Source organism: Marmota marmota, unplaced genomic scaffold (genome assembly GCF_001458135.2).
Source record: "Marmota marmota marmota unplaced genomic scaffold, marMar, whole genome shotgun sequence".
Classification (NCBI taxonomy): Eukaryota; Metazoa; Chordata; class Mammalia; order Rodentia; family Sciuridae; genus Marmota; species Marmota marmota.
Genome location: NW_026000068.1, coordinates 11,460,970 through 11,478,866, shown reverse-complemented (window position 1 = coordinate 11,478,866; position 17,897 = coordinate 11,460,970). Strand labels below are relative to the sequence as shown.

Here is a 17,897-nt window from a genome sequence, read left to right as displayed (position 1 = left end):
GGCTCGGCAGGTGGGCGGGGCCTAGCGAGAGGGGCGGGGCCGCGCCGGGCTCCGGGACGCTCAGAGGGCCGGTTGGCGGTTGCGGGAGGGTTCGGTTTGCGAGGTCTCCGCCCGGCAGCTCTATACCTCAGGAAGAGGGTAGAACGCTCTGCCTACCAAGCTGACGTTCCCAGGCCGGGCATTGCGCCCCCTGCCAGGGCTCTCGCTCCGGCGCCGCGAGCACCATCTTCCAGAACTAGAGAGAGCCCTTTCATTCTTAGGTCGTCGGCGGGCCCGGTGACTCCAGCACTGGGCTGGTGTGTCCCTCGCTGGCGCAGCGCGGGCACTGGCACGTAGGTGGAGCTCCAGTAGTTGTTGGATGAGCCAAGAGGTCGTGAAAACAGGTTATCTGCCCCAGTCCCGGAGGCCACAGTGTCCTCAAACTGAGACTCCTAATCTAGGACTCCCCATCTCCGGAGCGTCCTCCGGCTTGACCTCAGACTCCCAGATCCACTGCGCTCAGTCTCCCAAAACGAGCGGGGAAGACAATGGGAGACCAGAGGAAATGCGCCTTTTGGGAAGAGCCAGGCATCGTTTGCTGGTTTTGTGGCTACAAGCAGAGTTAAGTGGTTGGTGTCAAAAGTTAAGCAATCAAATGCTGGGGAAACCAACACGGAAACTACAACTTTCAACTATATACTACACATATATACTGGAAATGGACACTTAAATAAATGAATAGTGGATGATGGCCACCAGGTCTCTTACCTGTTACTGACCAGCAGAAGGAGGCTAGAGTGGTCCATGTGCTCTTGGGTCAGAGCTGAAGTCATCAGTGTGAACTCTTATTTGGCTTAGTAGAGCTACAGAGATATATATATTAGATATATATAGAGAGAGAGAGAGAAAGAGAGAGAGAGAGAGAGAGAGAGAGAGAGATTAGATAGATATAAATATGTGTTTACACAGGGTAGTAACACAATGCATGTATCTCCTTGCTCTATCAGCTAAGTGGGCCTGCAGAGGACAACCAACACAGCTAGCACCCAGATCTTCTTTTTAGTACCATTCTTCAACAAAAGGAACCAGTCCTCCTTGGGGAAATAGCTGATTCTAATCCTGGGACGGGAAATATTTAACAAGAAACTGGAGCATCCTGCTGTGTCAGAAGGTAAGGAAGTTCTCTCCCACACCCACCTAAAAAGTTGGGTTTTGTTTTGTTTTGTTTTAATTAACAAGAATGTTGGGGGTATGTCAAAGCAACACAACATCCAATTGAAAGAGCTCCCAATGGCCAAAGCCAGAAAATTTGAACAAGAAAATAAATAATACACTATTTGAATATAGCCAAGAGTATAAAATAAATATCTGCTGATATAAATAAATGATTAAGTAAATAAATAGGGGAAAACAGGCAAATCTCCTATGCAGAAGAATTAAAAATAATTTATGTCTGTATTGTGCCCTGAATGAGATGGAATAAAACTCCCTGTTCCTTGACTGTGGGCTGCATACAGGAACTTCCTTCCAAAGAATACAAAATGAGAGCTGGGACTGTGACTGAATGGTAGCACACTTGCCTGGCATGCATGAGGCACTGGGTCTAATTCTCAGCACCACATATAAATAAATTAAATAAATAAAGGTCAACAACTAAAAAGAAATAATAATTTAAAAAAAGAATACAAAATGAAAAGGAGGGGAGAAAAGTACGTTTACAATAGAGAAACATGACCAACACTTTCTTGGATAGATAATTAAGGTGAACATCAGAAGCAATGAGTCTTGTTGATAGCATGGATTCTTGATATGATGTGATGAAAATGGCATTTTATCTCTGTGTCCTTCTTCCCAAAAGCCCATAACACCTAATAGTGAGAAAAACATCAAAGGAATCCCAATTGAAGGACAGCCTACAAATTACTTGACCAACACAATCCCAGCCTATCAAGGTCATCAAAAATAAGCAAAGTCAGGGCTGGGGATGTGGCTCAAGTGGTAGCGCGCTTGCCTGGCATGTGCAGGGCGCTGGGTTCAATCCTCAACACCACATAAAAATAAAATAAAGATACTGTGTCCACCTAAAACTAAAAAATAAATATTAAAAAAAATTAAATACTTGAGAAATGCCCAGGTAAGTGTAGAAAGCAAATCTAAAAAAAAAAAAAAAAAAAACAAACAAAGTCAGAGAAACTGTCACAATCATGAGTATCCTAACAAAATATAAGAACTAAATACTTTGTAGTATTCTTGATGAGATCCCGGAACCAAAAACCACATTATATAAAAGCTTGAGAAAATCAGAAAATTGGAATACCATATGGACTTTGGTAAATAACAATGAACCAATATTGCTTCTTTAATTGTGAGAAATGTACCCTCCTAATAAAAGATGATAATAATAGGGAAAGCCAAGTATAGGGCATATGGGAACTCTCTTCACAACCTTTTTAGTAAACATCAATCTATTTAAGAGAAAATTTTGTTTTTAAAGTTTTATTGTTTCATTTTTTAATTTTTGTTTATGTATTTTTGGGGGTTTGAACCTAGGGGCGCTAGCCACTGAGCAATAGCCCCACCCCTTTTTGTTTTTTATTTTAAAGCAGGGTTTCATGAAGTTGTTAGGGCTAAGTAGCTAAGCTTGTGATCCTCCTGCCTCAGCCTCCCAAGCATTAGAAGTTTGAATTTTTTTTTTTTTTACTGGATGGTCAAAATTTTAAAAAAAAAAAAAAAAAAAAAAAGCAATAGACCCAAATTTCACCAACTGTCAACTCAGGTTTGTTGACAATGTTTCTTTTTCTTATTTTTTTTTTCCCCTATTGGTTAATTTCTGTCTCCAGCTAGCATTCCCCTTGAGAGGAAGAACGGCTTAATCCTAGTTCAGGGAAAACCCAAACTTTTGTGCTTTTCTTTGTTTTTTGAGTGCTTTCCCCCTGCTGCTTACCCCCCCCCACCCACCCCAAGGCTTATAGCTGAGCTTTCAGCTATAAGTTTTCAAAGTGGGAACAGAAAGGTTGTACCTGGTTGTTGGTCATCCTAAATTCATGCTGGCATGCCTTCCCCTCCAACTCCACAGCCTTCCTGAATTGCGGACATTGCTAAGGCCATGCCTCAGCGGTTGCTCCTCATCCAACCGTGGGAACTCTGAGGTCTGCTGGCAGTCAGTGCCCCTCCTGAGCTACTCCCAGCCACCCTGGAAAATACTCAGCTGCTCACAGGCATGCTCAGACCCCAGCCTGCCCAGACCTAGAAACAAAGAACAAGATCTCTGCTCTCAGATCCCTCAAGCCTAGCTGGGGACAGCCTTTCTCAGAGTCATGTTGGGGTTTAATGCTCTCCATCTCTACCACCAACCCAAATTTGAAAAATGAAAAAAAATATAGATAGATAGAGATATGTGAATGACAGGAGGGGAACCTCACTCCAGCTTCACAATGCTTTCTTCCATTTCTACTGTTTTCAGCATAACCTTTGTGCTGTTTAAGAGAAAACTTTCAATGTTCAACAATCTTTTGCTGAGTGCAGTGGCACATGCCTATAATTTCAGCTACTCAAGAGGCTGAGGCAGGAGGATTGCAAATTCAGAGCCAGCTTGGGCAGCTTAATCAACTTTGCCTCAAAATAAAATTTAAGAAAGAGCTGGGATATATCTCATTAGTATAGCATTTGCCTATCATGCACAAGGCCCTGGGTTCCATCCCCAGTAATACAGTCTTTTCCCTCCACTTATTCTCTCTGCCATAGGTTACAAAAGTATCTCTTAAAACTTAGAAGCCATGTGCCAACCTATTTCTCTTTGCATCCCTTCCATAATAACCCCGTTTTTTGGATTGTGAATACAGAACCCCCTCACTGCCACCAAAATAAAATGGTTGAGAAAGGTCAAGAATTTGAAAAAATAAAAATTGCTTGGAGGAGAGGGACAGATTGGATAGCAAGCTACCATAGAAAGATTGCAATACCCTGCTGGTGGTACCTGGGAAGTGGCAAGTAAAAAAGCCTAGCCCATGTTGGAGGAGGGTGAGTGTGAGGGTAAGGGGTGTTGAAAGTGAGCCTGAAGGAGAAAGTGACTGACTGTGTGTAATAACCACTGAGGGTGTTGGGGATCAGGGTGGGTAGGGATAGTTGGTGTATATTTGGGCAAAAACAGGGCTTTAGTCTTAGGACTAGATTCTGGCCAATTCTTCTATCTCAGGTAGTCAGCCCCAAAAAGTGGTACAGAAGACTTGTGTGCAAGTGTGGGACACACATGTAAACTCACCCAGATTGCAATAAGAGAAAAAGGCTGCACACAGGGTTTTTTTCTTTCTTCCATCTAAGCATGTGCAAGAGATCTAAACAGGGTTTCATGACAGCTGCTGTTGATCCTACCCAACCTTCAAAATTCAGCTCAAATTTCATCCCCTTTCATGAAGCTCCTACATAACTCAAATTGATCTTTCCTATCTCTGGATTCTACAGCAGCAGTCATTTTAGCATTTAATCATATACTGTATTATATTATTCACATCTTTCATGTTTAATGTCTTGGCTACAAGATGCAGAGATCCTTTGCCATCATTACACAGGTACTCATGTGCCTAGAGCCCAAAGGCATGAACTGAAATGTGGAACGACAGCTAACTCAGACACTTCAGCGTGTACATCAGTATACTTTCTTTCCTTCTTATCAAACCTATGCCCAACTTAAAAAAAAAACAAAACTCCATTTTTTTTACCTTAAAAAGTGACTAACCCCCAATACTTTAAAATGCAACTTTATTTGAAAACAGGGTCATTGCAAGATGTAATTATTTAAGACTACAGTCATACTGCAGTAATTCAATGTGACTAGAGTCCTTGTAAAAAGATGGCCGTGTGAAGACAGAGACATGCAGGAAGAATGTAATATGAAGATGGAGGATTGGGACAATATATCTACAAGCCAAAGGATACCAAAATTGCTAGAAGACCACCAGAAGCAAGGGAGAAGTAAAGAAGGATTCGCCTACAGTTTTCAGAGGAAGCATGGCTCTACCTACACTTGATTTCAGACTTCTAGCCTCCAGAACACTGAAGCAATAAATTTCTATTACTTTAAGCTGCCCAGTTTATTATACTTACAGTTATAGCAACCTTGCTATAACTAATGCATGAGCTAACATATTTAACTAGTCCTCCAAATTTTCTAATGAAACTCGTTCTAAGGAAAGATTACATGTTGACCTTATGAATATTGTTTGGGTGAGTTAGGTAAAGAAAAACATTCCAGAGGAATGTGGAGAATTATAACATGAGTGGTTGTAAGAATAAATAGATGTGAGAACATCCTCTGAAAATGTCCAGGAGATTCTGGCCAGAATTTAAAACTTGTTTTAGTCTGTTTTCTGTTACTATAACAAAATACCTGAGTCTAAATATAAAGAAAAGAAGTTTATTTAGCTCACAGTGTTGGAAGCAAAAATTCCACCTTGTTGTGTCATATCATGGTGGATGAAATCTTGGCAGGAACACCTTTGAGGAGAGATCCCATGGTGAGATAGTAGCCAGGGAGGGAACAGTGTTACTCTTTTATGACAACCTCTTTTGGAGAGTTAACCGTGATCCCATGAGAACTTCCAAATGCAGTGCCTCCAAATGACCTAACCACCTTTCACTAGTTCCCCCTTCTTAAAGGCTATACACTACTTCTCAACATTGTCACACTGCAGATCAAGCTTCCAACACAAGAACTTTTGGGGGACACGCTTAAATCATATCCAACCATAGTGGAATCCTAGCTCTAAATTTGAGCTCAAGAACACAAAGATTCCTGAATTTTCTAGACTTGTCAATTTATCAAGGAGATGAGTATAAAAAGTGAGTAGACATGGGCCCCGGAGCTCAGTTTTTATGCCATACATTGTGTAATCCTGGGGGGAGGTATGACTCAAGAGTGCCCTGGAACTCCCCAGCTGATTCTGAGCCAAATTAAGGGACACATGGATGAAGAGGAGCCCACCCTCAAAGACCAGAGCATTTTATTCCACAAGGTAATGCTAAGTCTACTGACAAATGAGTCCAAATTAACCTGGATTCTTGGATTTTATTGATTTGGGGTGACCACTAAACTAGAAAGATCCAAGTCAGAGCCCTACATTCTAAACGCCTATTCACAGACACAGGGCCCCAAGAACTACTGCCTGGGCTTCAGGGATGATTGATTGGCAAAGAGTCCTTGGAGGCCCCTTACATCAGTGTTTTTTCCAGGCATTGAAATATCTCTGAATATCCATATTAAGCAGAGAAGACTGGGTGGGAAATGGAAGAGACAGTAGGTGGGATGACCTTGGAAAGAAACAGGAGGTGGCTGGTCAAAGTGGTGCATGCCTGTAATCCCAGGGGCTTGAGAGGCTGATGCAGGAGGGTCATGAGTTCAAAGCCAGCCGCGGCAATTTAGCAAGGCCCCAAGCAACTCAGCAAGCCCCTGTCTCTAAATAAAATATAAAAAAGGATGTGGCTCAGTGGTTAAGCGCCTCTGGGTTCAATTTCCTGGTACAAACAAAACAATAACAACAAAAATGGGGTAGAATTTGGAAGCATCTGAGGTATATGGGAGGAAAGTTGTGTGTGTGTGTGTGTACAAATTCTGCCATACTTTTGCCTGTCTGCATTTGAGGTTGGAGTTGATGAAGATCCTGATGTAGTATCAGGAAAATTCAGCAATATGGGAGGGGGATAATACAGATAAATTTGACTTAGAAATGAGCTCAAATTTGGAAGTTGCAAAATTTTATTATTTCTAGTATATAAATTAGACAAGAGTGGGAGAAATGACAGTATCTGTATTTACTACCTTAGCTTCAAATTGATCAATGTTCCAGACTCATTTTTTTTTTTTTTAGAACTGGTGACTTTCTGGTCCCTCCCCCAAATTTAAAGAATTCCAAATTGACCCCCTCTCTGGCTCAAAATATGCAAGATCTAAAATTTACCTGGTGAGGGCTGGGAATATAGCTCAGTTGGCAAAGTGCTTGCCTTGCATGCACAAGGCCCTGGGTTCAATCCCCAGCACCACAAAACAAAACAAAACAAAACAAAACAAAACAAATGGCTTCCTCCTGGGCTGGGGATGTGGCTCAAGCACGCATGCTTCGGCCCAGGTTCGATCCTCAGCACCACAGACAAAGATGATGTGTCCGCCGAGAACTAAAAAATAAATATTAAAAATAAATTAATTAATTAAATAAATAAAATTTACCTGGTGAGATTCCTTCCTTTGGATCCTGGAAATTTTGTGGTCCTCACTTTAAAGGATAAAGACTCCTGGGAGTGCTAACACCTTAAAGCTTTATCACTGATTACCTTATAGAGAAGATTAGGGGATTAGCCAAGCATTAGTAATGCAGGATAAAAGAAGGAAAAGAGCAATGGAAGGGGAAGGCACACTCATTAAAAGCCTCTACCATGCTCTCTCAAGGAGCTGGTCTTGCTGTTTGTTTCCAGTGCAGAATTTGAGAAAAGTCTACCCTGGTTCATTTGCAGGAGTGATAAGGAATTTTGTATTTTACTCACTGAATCTTCAGGTCTTTGATAACAAACAAGAAACCATGTAAAAACCCCATGTCCAGTTTTGAGCTACTCTAGAAGTCTTAATTTATTCATGTAGTAAACATATTGAGCCCCTACTATGTGGCAGACACTCTTTAAGGACTATGATCACAAGAGTGAACAAAATAGGACAGTAATCTTACTTCACACAGCTTACTTTCTAGAGAGGGTGAGGTGTGTCAGCCAATACAAGTAAAATGCATCCTGGCCAAACGAAAATAGGTTCAACATAATAGAATAAGACAGAAAAGGGGAAGAGAAGTCTGGGGAATAGGACTATGAGCAACGTGACACTGGAGCAAGATTAGAAAGAGGAGGCTAGCGGGGAGGAGACTGGAGGGAGTGAACAGTGTCTGCAAGGTCCCAAGGCAAGAGCAGGAAGGGCCAGTAGTTGGGTGTTGGGGAATATAGGAGATGTGTTTGGTGAGGAACAGGAACCCCAGTACTTTAAACCACCTAGATGCTTTCTAAGGACTCTGCCTTTTAGTTAGAATGAGAGGGGGGATGTGGATCATTTGTGTGGAAAGATTCTAAGTGTTTTTAGGTTGAAAGTAGATTATGCAGACTCCTCAGAATGTTAGGAAATGAAGCCAAAGCTTGTTAAAAGCTTTGCAAATGATTGCAGTGGGGTTTTAACTAGAAACTAACTGCTGTCATCTCCCAGAGTGAAGAATCCATCAGATGCCCGTGGACTTAGGACCACTGCAGTCACTAATGGGACCTCATGGCAGAGACAGCTGGAAGAGCAAAGCCACGCACCTGGAGGTAATAGGAAAGGAGACCCATGAGAATGGGGCCCAACATTGTGGACCATCTCCAGAGTTGACCCCATGTGTCCAACCATAGCCCATAGGACTCCTTCCCTCCCAAGCCAAAGAGCTTGCCTACAGGCCTCTCTCCTCCTTCTACCAACCTGCCAGGTCTCAGGGACCTAAAGAGGCGAGAGAATACAGGCACGACAGGAGAATCATTTCTTAGAAAGCACCTGGGACCTTTGTTTACTTTTTGCTTATCAGGACAAAATCATGAACTACACAAAGCAATAAGGAAACATCATCAGAGGGTTGATTTCTCTTCAAAACCATTGTTGTTGGCTATCTTCTTCTGGAGATGTCAGATAGATGTTCTCATGGAGGAAAAGAAGCCTAGTAAAAATTGTTTTTCAGTCCCTGATCCTGGGCAAGTGAAATTGAGAAAACAATCTTGCCTGCCTTTGAGGAAAGCACTTGTAAGAGTTGTTAGTTATTTCATGGAACCCCCATCTGCCCCTCCTCCATCTCTACCTCCCTTCCTGGAGAGTAAGAACATCAAAAGGCAAGCCAGACTGAACCATTCTTATTTGAATTAGAAACATGGAGCAAGGAGCAAGGAATGGGCACCTGGGCAGCAGGTGGATGGGCCAGAGCAGAAAGGAGCAAGTGGAGACCTGCTCACTGTCATCGTCTGCACTGTGCACTGGTTGCTTTTACAACCAACTCCCTTTTCCTGAGATCACCTCGATGGTCTCTAGCTCAAAGCACCTCAGAAAATCATAGGGTTAGTTCTAAGCAACAGACTCTTTCTGAGCAGATAACCATGGCTTAGGAGCAGAGTTGGGGAGGACAGAGAGCCCCTCTCCACATTCTGGGACAGAATATCTCACAGTAAGATAGCTAAGGAGCTATAATCTGTTTTCTCAAAGGAAGTCCCCGTGGGCCCACTGCAGGTAGGGAGACCACAGACTGATAGCATTTTAAAGGATACAGTGAGGCTGAAGAAGACCAAGCATTTCAATGACCCTTAGCCCTAAAAATCTCTTGTTGATTTGCCAGATTTAACCCTCCCCATTCTCTACAGCTAGAGTTGGAGTCTGGAAAATGCAACGGAGATATCTGGATATGTGTGCAGGGATTAGTACCTACGCCTGCACTAGGTATCATGACCTCTCCATACCCTTCTCTTGAAGATCTCACTGGCTGCCCCTCTTTCTCTGGAGAAGCAAGGTAACCCCAACCATCCTGAGGCAATGTGGTGCTATGTTGAGAATGCCTCTTTAGTCAGCATGGGGCAACAGAAAAATCAGGTCAGGGAGGAGATGTGACCTAGGGCTCTGTCCTTGGACTCTGCTCCCTGCTGGACTCTGAGGAGCATTCCTAAGGGGCCATGCTAAAGAGCACAGTGCTCATAGGGGTCATGGAGCAAGCGATGGCGCATCCAGATGATGACTATCTCACTGTCCTAGCTGGAACCCAAGGACATGTACAGAGGCTTGGTCCTTCCTTTGTAATTCCAAAATCCAAAAGTTCTGGAAAACAAGTGTTTTTTGCAGTTCACTGGGGGGCAAAAAATGACTTGACATCACATAAGATCATATATTTTAATCCCATCTAGGTCCAATCATTGTATTTTTGCAGCAGAAATATTGAAGAGTGTGATTGTGGGATGCTACTGAGAATATTAAACATTTTAGAGGATACAAATTACGCTACCTTTCCATATCTGAGAAAACTTGTAATTTAAATGAACTTCAGAAAGTTCAGAATTCTGAACTCCATCTGACTCCTCAGGTTTTTTGTTGTTGTTCTTGTTGTTTTGGGTTTTTTTTTTTTTTTTTTTTTTGGTTTTCCTTTAGGTGTTGAGGATTGAACCAAGGCGTGCTCTACCACTGAGTCACATCCCAGTCATTTTTATTTTTAATTTTGAGACAGGATATCACTAAGTTGCATGGGGCCTTGCTAAGTTGCTGAGGCTGGCCTTGAACTTGTGATCCTCCTGCCCCAGCTTCCTGAGTCACTGGGATTACAGATGTATACTACCATACCCAACTGTCTGCTAAAGTTTTGGATAGGGAATTGTGGACATAAAGACTGGATACAAAAAAACCAATAAGCTCATGAAAAGATGTGCGATCACATTAACCACCAGGAAAATGCAAACAAGATGACAATGAGAAACTGCTTTATACTAACTATAATGGCTACAATAAAAAGACAGACAATGACAAGGATATAGAGAAACAGGAACCCTCATTCATTTCTGGTGGGAATGCAAAACAGTGCAGCTTTAAAGAACAGTTTGGAAGTTACCGTATGAACTAGCTACTTTACTCCTAGGTATACATCCAAGGAAAACAAAAATATGTCCCCACAAAAATGTACAAACAAATGTTCTTAGCAGTGTTGTTCACAACAGCCAAAAAGTAGAAACAACCCAAATGTTCATCAACGGATGAATGGATAAAGAAAATGCTTTCTATCTATACAATGGAATATTACTCAATCATGAAAAGCAACAGAGCACTGATATGTTCTATAACATGAATATGCCACGAAAACATTAAGCTAAGTGAAAAAAAGCCAGACACAAAGGACAAATACTGAGTGATTCCATTTATATGGTGTAATTATGAAATGCTCCAGAATTTGGAAGTCACAAATCAGCCAACGGACCTTCAAGTACTCTGAGCATTACAGTGCAAGGAACACTAAGTGAGCAGACCCAGTTAGAAAAATAAGACCCAGTCACTTGGCAAGACAATTATGATTTCAAAACAGAGTATATGTTCAAATACATAGAAGACACAATAAAGGCCAAAGGAGTTCATAGAAAGGAGAATAGGTAAATTCATGGAGACAGAAAGTAGATTAGTGATTGCCAAGGGCTGAAAAGGAAGGAAAGGAAAATAACTCTAAATGTGTATAGGGCTTCTTTGTGAGAAGATGGGAATGTTCTAAAATTAGATTGTGGTGAGGGTTGTACGACCTTGAGATTATCCTAAAATCATTAAATGGTACACTTCATATGGGTGAATTGTATGTTATGTGGTTATATCTCAATAGAGCTGTTTAAGCATAAATAAAAATCCAATCTAGCTGAGAATGGCTGTAGCTAATTCAATACAAGGCAATAGAATGTCAGGGGATCTCAGGAAATTCTCAGACCCTAATGTAAATGATAAAAAGGTCAACCTGGGGCTGCAGTTTTGGCTCAGCAGTAGAGCGCTAGCCTAGCATGTGTGGGGCCCTGGGCTCAATCCTCAGCACCACATAAAAATAAATAAGTAAAATAAAGGTATTGACAACTACAACTAAAAAATAAATATATTTCTAAAAAAGGTCAGACTGTTCAGAAGCAGGCTACTGTAGTAAGACAGGCCCTCATACAAGATTCCTCCCAGTAGGCAAAATGTACCACCAACCATGAGCTTCAGGAATCTGACTTGAACCTCACTGTCCTCAACTGCAGGCCTCCTGGGGCCAGTTGGGAATCTCTCATGGCAGGTGCTGTCCTTGAATGATTGCAACACATGGTACTTCCCCTCAAGTAGCCAGGGCATAGGGATGCCTTACCTACTTTCCTAAAGGAGAGGCATGTGGCACTTGTTTTATGTAGGGCATGTGGCTGGGGGTGACATTCACTCTTCAGTCAAGTGCCCAAGAAGTTGCAAAAGGACAGGAGACAAAACAAGAGAAGAGTGGGAATTCCTAGTGATTGTGGAGTATGAGGCTAATAAATGGCTCTTAAAATGGTTCTTGACCCAATTTCTGGGTACAGTGGCTTAGTCATGACAACCCGTAGCTAACAAGGAGGAAGTTAGGAGGATGAGTGCCAGCCTGTCTCTCCTCCCTGCCTTGCGTCTCTGCTGGTCCCTTCTGATGACTGCATCAAACCAGAGACCAGAAAGCATCCGGGCCCATGGATGAGTCCCCATGGGTCAGCCCCCTGAGGACCAGCAGGGTAAAGGAAGGCAGAGATGAATCTGCTGGACCAAAGGAGTTCATATGGTGTAATTATGAAATGCTCCAGAATTTGGAAGTCACAAATCAGCCAACGGACCTTCAGGTACTCTGAGCATTACAGTGCAAGGAACACTAAGTGAGCAGACCCGGTTAGAAAAATAAGACCCAGTCACTTGGCAAGACCATTATGATTTCAAAACAGAGTATATGTTCAAATACATAGAAGACACAATAAAGGCCAAAGGAGTTCATAGAAAGGAGAAACCTCTTTTGCAGTGGAGTGACAAGGGAAGAGTTCCTAGATCAGAATTTTTATTTGCTTCTAGTCAAAGGCCAAGACTCACAGTACAAACAATAAGTGCAATGTGATCTTTAAAATGAACTATGGAGACAAAACTACCCACATGGAATAAAGGGAAACTAGACTTCTGAGCATAGACATCAGTAGATATTTAGGCAGAGCTGCATAAAGAAGGCATCTAATCAATCTGTTGCTGTCATTTGACCGATGCACCTCCAAAACGCCTTCCCTATGCAAGGGAGTGAAGAGCTTTGATTTCCTTGAGGAGCAGCATAACAGAATCAAGAGCAAGACTTTGGTGATCAAGGGCCTAGATTTGAGATATTCTGCTATTTCCATAGATGTGTGAACTGGGAAAGAAACTTCATCTCTTTGTGTCTCAGTTTCCTCACCTGTAAAATAGAGATTAAGAATAGAGCATACCTGATAGTGCTGTTATAAAGATTTAAAACACACAAAAAGCACTTTCAATTGCTGTTCTTTTGAGGTGATCATTTTTTTTGTGGGGGGGCAGAGTACCAGGGATTGAACTCAGGGGTACTCAAGCACTGATCCACATCCCCAGCCCAATTTTGTATTTTATTTAAAGACAGGGTCTCACTGAGTTGCTTAGTGCCTTACTTTTTCTGAGGCTGGCTTTGAACTTGTGATCCTCCAGTCTCAGCCTCCTGTGTCGCTGGGATTACAGGTGTGTGCCACTGCCCCTGGTTTAGGTGCTCATTATCGACTATTACTACTACTACTGGTAGTACTACTACTACTACTACTGCTACTAGTACTATTCTTGAATTTATCCTAGCAAACTTATCCTAGCAAACTCAAATTTATCCTAGCAAACTTCTGCTGTAGTTCCAAACACAGAGCTGAATCTAAGATCTTATACAGTTGACAGGTAACACTGTTATGTCTTTTCTTATTCAGTACTGAGCATTGCTGGGAAAGAGATTATTTATAGGAAGTTCAGATTATCTAGTTTTGTGATCAGGTTTAATTCGCTTTTTCTACCTTGTAATATAAAAGTGCAAGCTAAATTTGAGACTAGAGCCTATTTGAATATGATCTGGAAGATCTCAGCTATGTTTCCTAAAGTCTACTTTATAGAACAAATCTCATGGGAAGTTAATAAGTGTTATTGTTCGAAAGTTCCATGCTGAACTAAGTTTGAATAACTCAAGGTTAAAACAAAGTTAATAAATTCTTTTAGACAGATGTATGCTTTGCATCTCAAGAGGGAAAGACATACTATGGCATCTTCTGAATTTATTGGACGGTTGGTTTAAACCTTTCTTCTCCTTGAGCTGTTGAGACACAGGGAGGGACTTGGAGAACATTGGACCATAAAACTGGAAAAGAGGTTAAAACAAAAACCTAGTTAATTACCTTTGAAAACCCTGTTATGGGATGGTGTCATGGAGGTGACGTGATTTGATCTAGATCTTGAAGGGCAGATGGGAAGGACAACGTAAAGAGCAGACTAGGCAAAAGAGTGGCGTGATAAAGGCACACATGGGAGGAAGTGGTGACTTCAGGGCCTGTGCCACATAATCCTGGAAAACAACCAGAGGCAGCGCTGTGGCAACCCTTGACTGCCAGGTCAAGGACATCAAAAATCCGACAGGTGGGGCTGGTGTTGTGGCTCAGTGGTAGAGCACTTGCCTAGCATGTGTGAGGCACTGGTTTTGATTCTCAGCACCACATATAAATAAATAAAGGTCCATCAACAATTAAAAAGAATTAAAAACAAAACAAAACTCCAACAGGTGATAGGCAGCCTCGGCTCATGATGTGAGCAGCAAAGTAACATAATGAAAATTGCTGAATTGGGGGAAATTAACCTAAGCAATATGTACAATGTGAACCAAAGGAAGGGAACAGAAACGGGACAAAATTAAGCATCTATTTCCGTGTTCCAGATCAGAGCTTCCAGTGGGTGCACCCAGACTGGGTTATAAGTATGTCAATTTTTGGATGCTTGTGCCCACCTCTGCGGCCTTCTAGGGCCTGGGTGGAGCCGAGCCATTTTCCTCCAGCCCTGTAACCCCATTACACAAAGTGAATGATGTTATTTTTTTGTGTGCCATGACACTAACAAGGTTGTGGAGCACTAGTCTAGTTATAAAGATCTGACTAGGCCAGTGACATTAGCAATGCAAAGAAAGGATGGCTGGCAGGTGCCCAGATACTCACACTTGAATCTTCCTGCAGAGGAGAAAGCAGGCATCTATATTGTCCTCCAATGGCTGGAAGTATGGTTTTCAAACCCAGAAACACCAGGAGGAAAAATAGTGGTGACAACCAGAAACTTGCAACATCTCACAAAGAGGAACCCCAAAGAATGTGGATTGAGTTAACTATCATGGTTCAAGAAGAGCTTCTAACACTTGCTGTTGATCTAGGGTTCTGTGAGCAGGTCAAGGGTGCCTGGATAACGTGTCTCCTTCCCTGTAAGCAAACATCCTCTCAGGTTGCAACATCCTTCACTGGCTAGCGGCAACCTGTGTTTTTCAAGGTGGTAAGAGATGTCACTTCTACCTTCCTTCAATTTTGCTCCAAGATGCAAAGACCCTTCCCTGAGTCAAAACTCAGGTAGACACCTCCCACCTATAGAGGGAAGCTCTGGTTGTGTTCTTTCAGCAAGTCTCTCCTCTGCTCAGCTCTTCATAGCTGTGGAGATGCAAGGAAAGAACAAAAGTCTTGTTACCTGAAATATATCACTGTGATTTTTTTCTAAGGTGGTGGGCTAGTATTTGAAGGAATTTAAAAGCCATATTCTTTCTGTCTCTCACTCCTTGCATGGCAGTCACCACATTGGTGACATCTTCTTGGGTGCCTGTGGTCTTGCCTTCCTGACTCTTCCACATTCTATGAAGGTATCTAATTGGCATCCCCTTCTGTTTTTGTTTGTTTGTTTGTTTTGTTTTCCCTCTAGGCAAAATGAAGAAGCCAGTGCTAAGGTGAAGGTGAGGCTGTATTGAACTACAGAGGAGCAGAAGGTCACATGGCTGGATTTCCTTAATGTGTAAGTCTAGAAACCACCACAGACAGAGCATTTTCAGATGATATTACCCTGGAATCCTTTAATGAAAATTTCATGTTATGTATACTGCCTTTATTGGGATTCATCTGCATTTGAAGATACTGGCCTTATGTTATTTATTTTAATAAATAAAACCCGTGTGTTCACTGTTTTAGATTTTGGTAGTATGAAAGTTTGTCTCTGCTGACAGATGGTCGTGCTTCCTTTCCTAAGTTAATGCGAACTGTAACTCACGGTGTTTCTTTTTATACCTTGGAAGTCAAGATGCTCAGAAATGAAGTTTTGTGCTTATTTGCACCAGTTTTACAAAAAATTCCTCTTTGTTATACGGCTTTTATTCTTTTATCTTTATTTTTAAGAGTTTTTTCCTTCCCTATTTATTTAAGTTTCCTTGAGTTATTTTCCGAAGAAGTTTGGGGATAGATAGAAACATAAATGGATGGATGGATGGGTGTGAGGGTGTAAAAGATATGTGGACAGATAGATAGACATGCACACCCACACCAATTGGACTCACATGTGAGTGAGGGAAAGCCAGACTCCAGGTGAGTTTCCTTCCTTTCTGATCTTCCTTTCAGGATCATTTCTATAGTATGTTAACTGACTTCCTTTGTACCATGAACCTACCTTGTCTTTCATTGATCCAGTGCTTTCCATTTCTATCAATATTATGAAAGGCTGTGTAGCATAGTAACTAAGTATGGCTCTAGGATAGGAGTCAGGTTAAGATTCCAACCTAGCTACTGTATCTGTATAAACATAAGAAGCTCGGCTTCCATTTCCTTATTTGTAAAACAAGGATCCCAGGCATGGCGGTGCAGGCCTGTGATCCCAGAGACTCTGGAAGCTGAGGGCAGGAAGATGGCAAGTTCTAGGCCAACCTCCTCAAGATCCTGTCTCAAAATAAAAAATAAAAAGGGCTGGGGATGTAGCTCAGTGACAGACCACCCCGTGCCACAACAACAGCATTTCCTATATCACACAGTTGTTCTGAAGTTCAGTTAGACAAGGTGTGTAAATAGCTGAATGTGGTCCACCCAGCACACAGCAAAGTTTCCATGAAATTGGTCTTTATTATTACTCCATGAATACAACCCTCCCTTCATTTTCTCTGATGTTTCCCTAAGTACTCATCATCAATGTTTAGACCGTTGTGGTAGCCTTCTAATTTGTCTTAGAATTAAGAACCCTCTAGCTGAAAGGCATTACAAAGTCAACACCCTTATTCTACAGGTATTACCTAAAGATCCTTTGGCAGGGGGCAGATCTGAGGATAGAACCCAGAGCCTCTCGCTTGGTGCACTCTACCTGTGGCTACATGCCCAGCCCCTAGAGGTCCTTGACACAAGAAATGTCATGCTCATCCCGAGGTAGCATATGATTTGGTTTCAGCTCAGTGGGGGCTTACCCTTGTCCAGGTATAACTTGTGAACCATTGATCACCTTAAGCTTTTATGAACCACCTGAGAAGGAAACTCAAGCTGTGCCCACTGCCCAGGTGTTTCTGACAATCTGTGGGGTGGCCTGTGAGGAGAGCTTGCCTGAGGGACCAGAACTCCTCCACAGAGGAGAGAGTTCCAAGTTCGATGAGATTGGAAGAGACTGAGCTCCAGTCCAACCCCCTGCATGCAAGTCTAGATCTGAAGGAGGCTGGGCATGGTGCAGCAAACTCCTGCAATCCCAGTGACTTGGGAGGTAGAGGCAGGAGGATCTCAAGTTTGAGGCCAGCCTTAGCAACTTAGTGAGACCCTGTCTCAAAATCTAAAATACAACACTCCTATGGTTTTCCTGAGAGGCCTGTGTTGCACCACCCAGACCTCCTGGGAGCACCATCAGCAGATAGCCTTCAGCTGTCATGCTCTTGAGGCATTGCCTCATTCTGCCCAAGGTCACGGTGAGGAATTGCCTCATTCTGCCCAAGGTAATGGCCACTCTCATGTGCAGCTCATGCACAGACCTATATGGGAAGATGAAGGGCCTGGTCACCTCAGTCAAACTCAGGACGGCCCTAACAGGCTATTTCAACTACTTGAGGTTGACAGAGCCTGTCATTGGGCCTGCCTTGCAGCTGACAAATATTCGTTGGTCTTTCATGTTACTGAAAGGTGAACAGATGGACCAGGCTGTTCACTTACATGGGAAAGGTCATTCTCTCTGAAACCAGAAGACACAAAGATAGGAATGAAAAACTGCTAATATTGCAATAGCCATCATGGGACACTTAAATTAGGTAAAATTAACTCTGCTCTAAACAATGTCCTCATGAAATAATAGAAACTTGTCCTCCTATCCT

The 17,897-nt window shown here is 42.3% G+C and overlaps 1 long non-coding RNA gene across 2 annotated transcripts; it reads left to right on the top strand.

The window, feature by feature from the left end:
• The first annotated feature begins 6 nt into the window (after window positions 1–6).
• On the top strand, window positions 7–15,876 carry LOC125619974. 2 transcript variants are annotated; one of them, XR_007351551.1, is made up of 4 exons: window positions 7–1,150; window positions 8,213–8,313; window positions 9,385–9,530; window positions 15,497–15,876. It is a non-coding gene; the product is annotated as an uncharacterized LOC125619974 (long non-coding RNA). The 2 variants fall into 2 exon arrangements; XR_007351552.1 differs by lacking the exon at window positions 9,385–9,530 and having other exon boundaries at window positions 15,497–15,875.
• The last annotated feature ends 2,021 nt before the right edge of the window (window positions 15,877–17,897 follow it).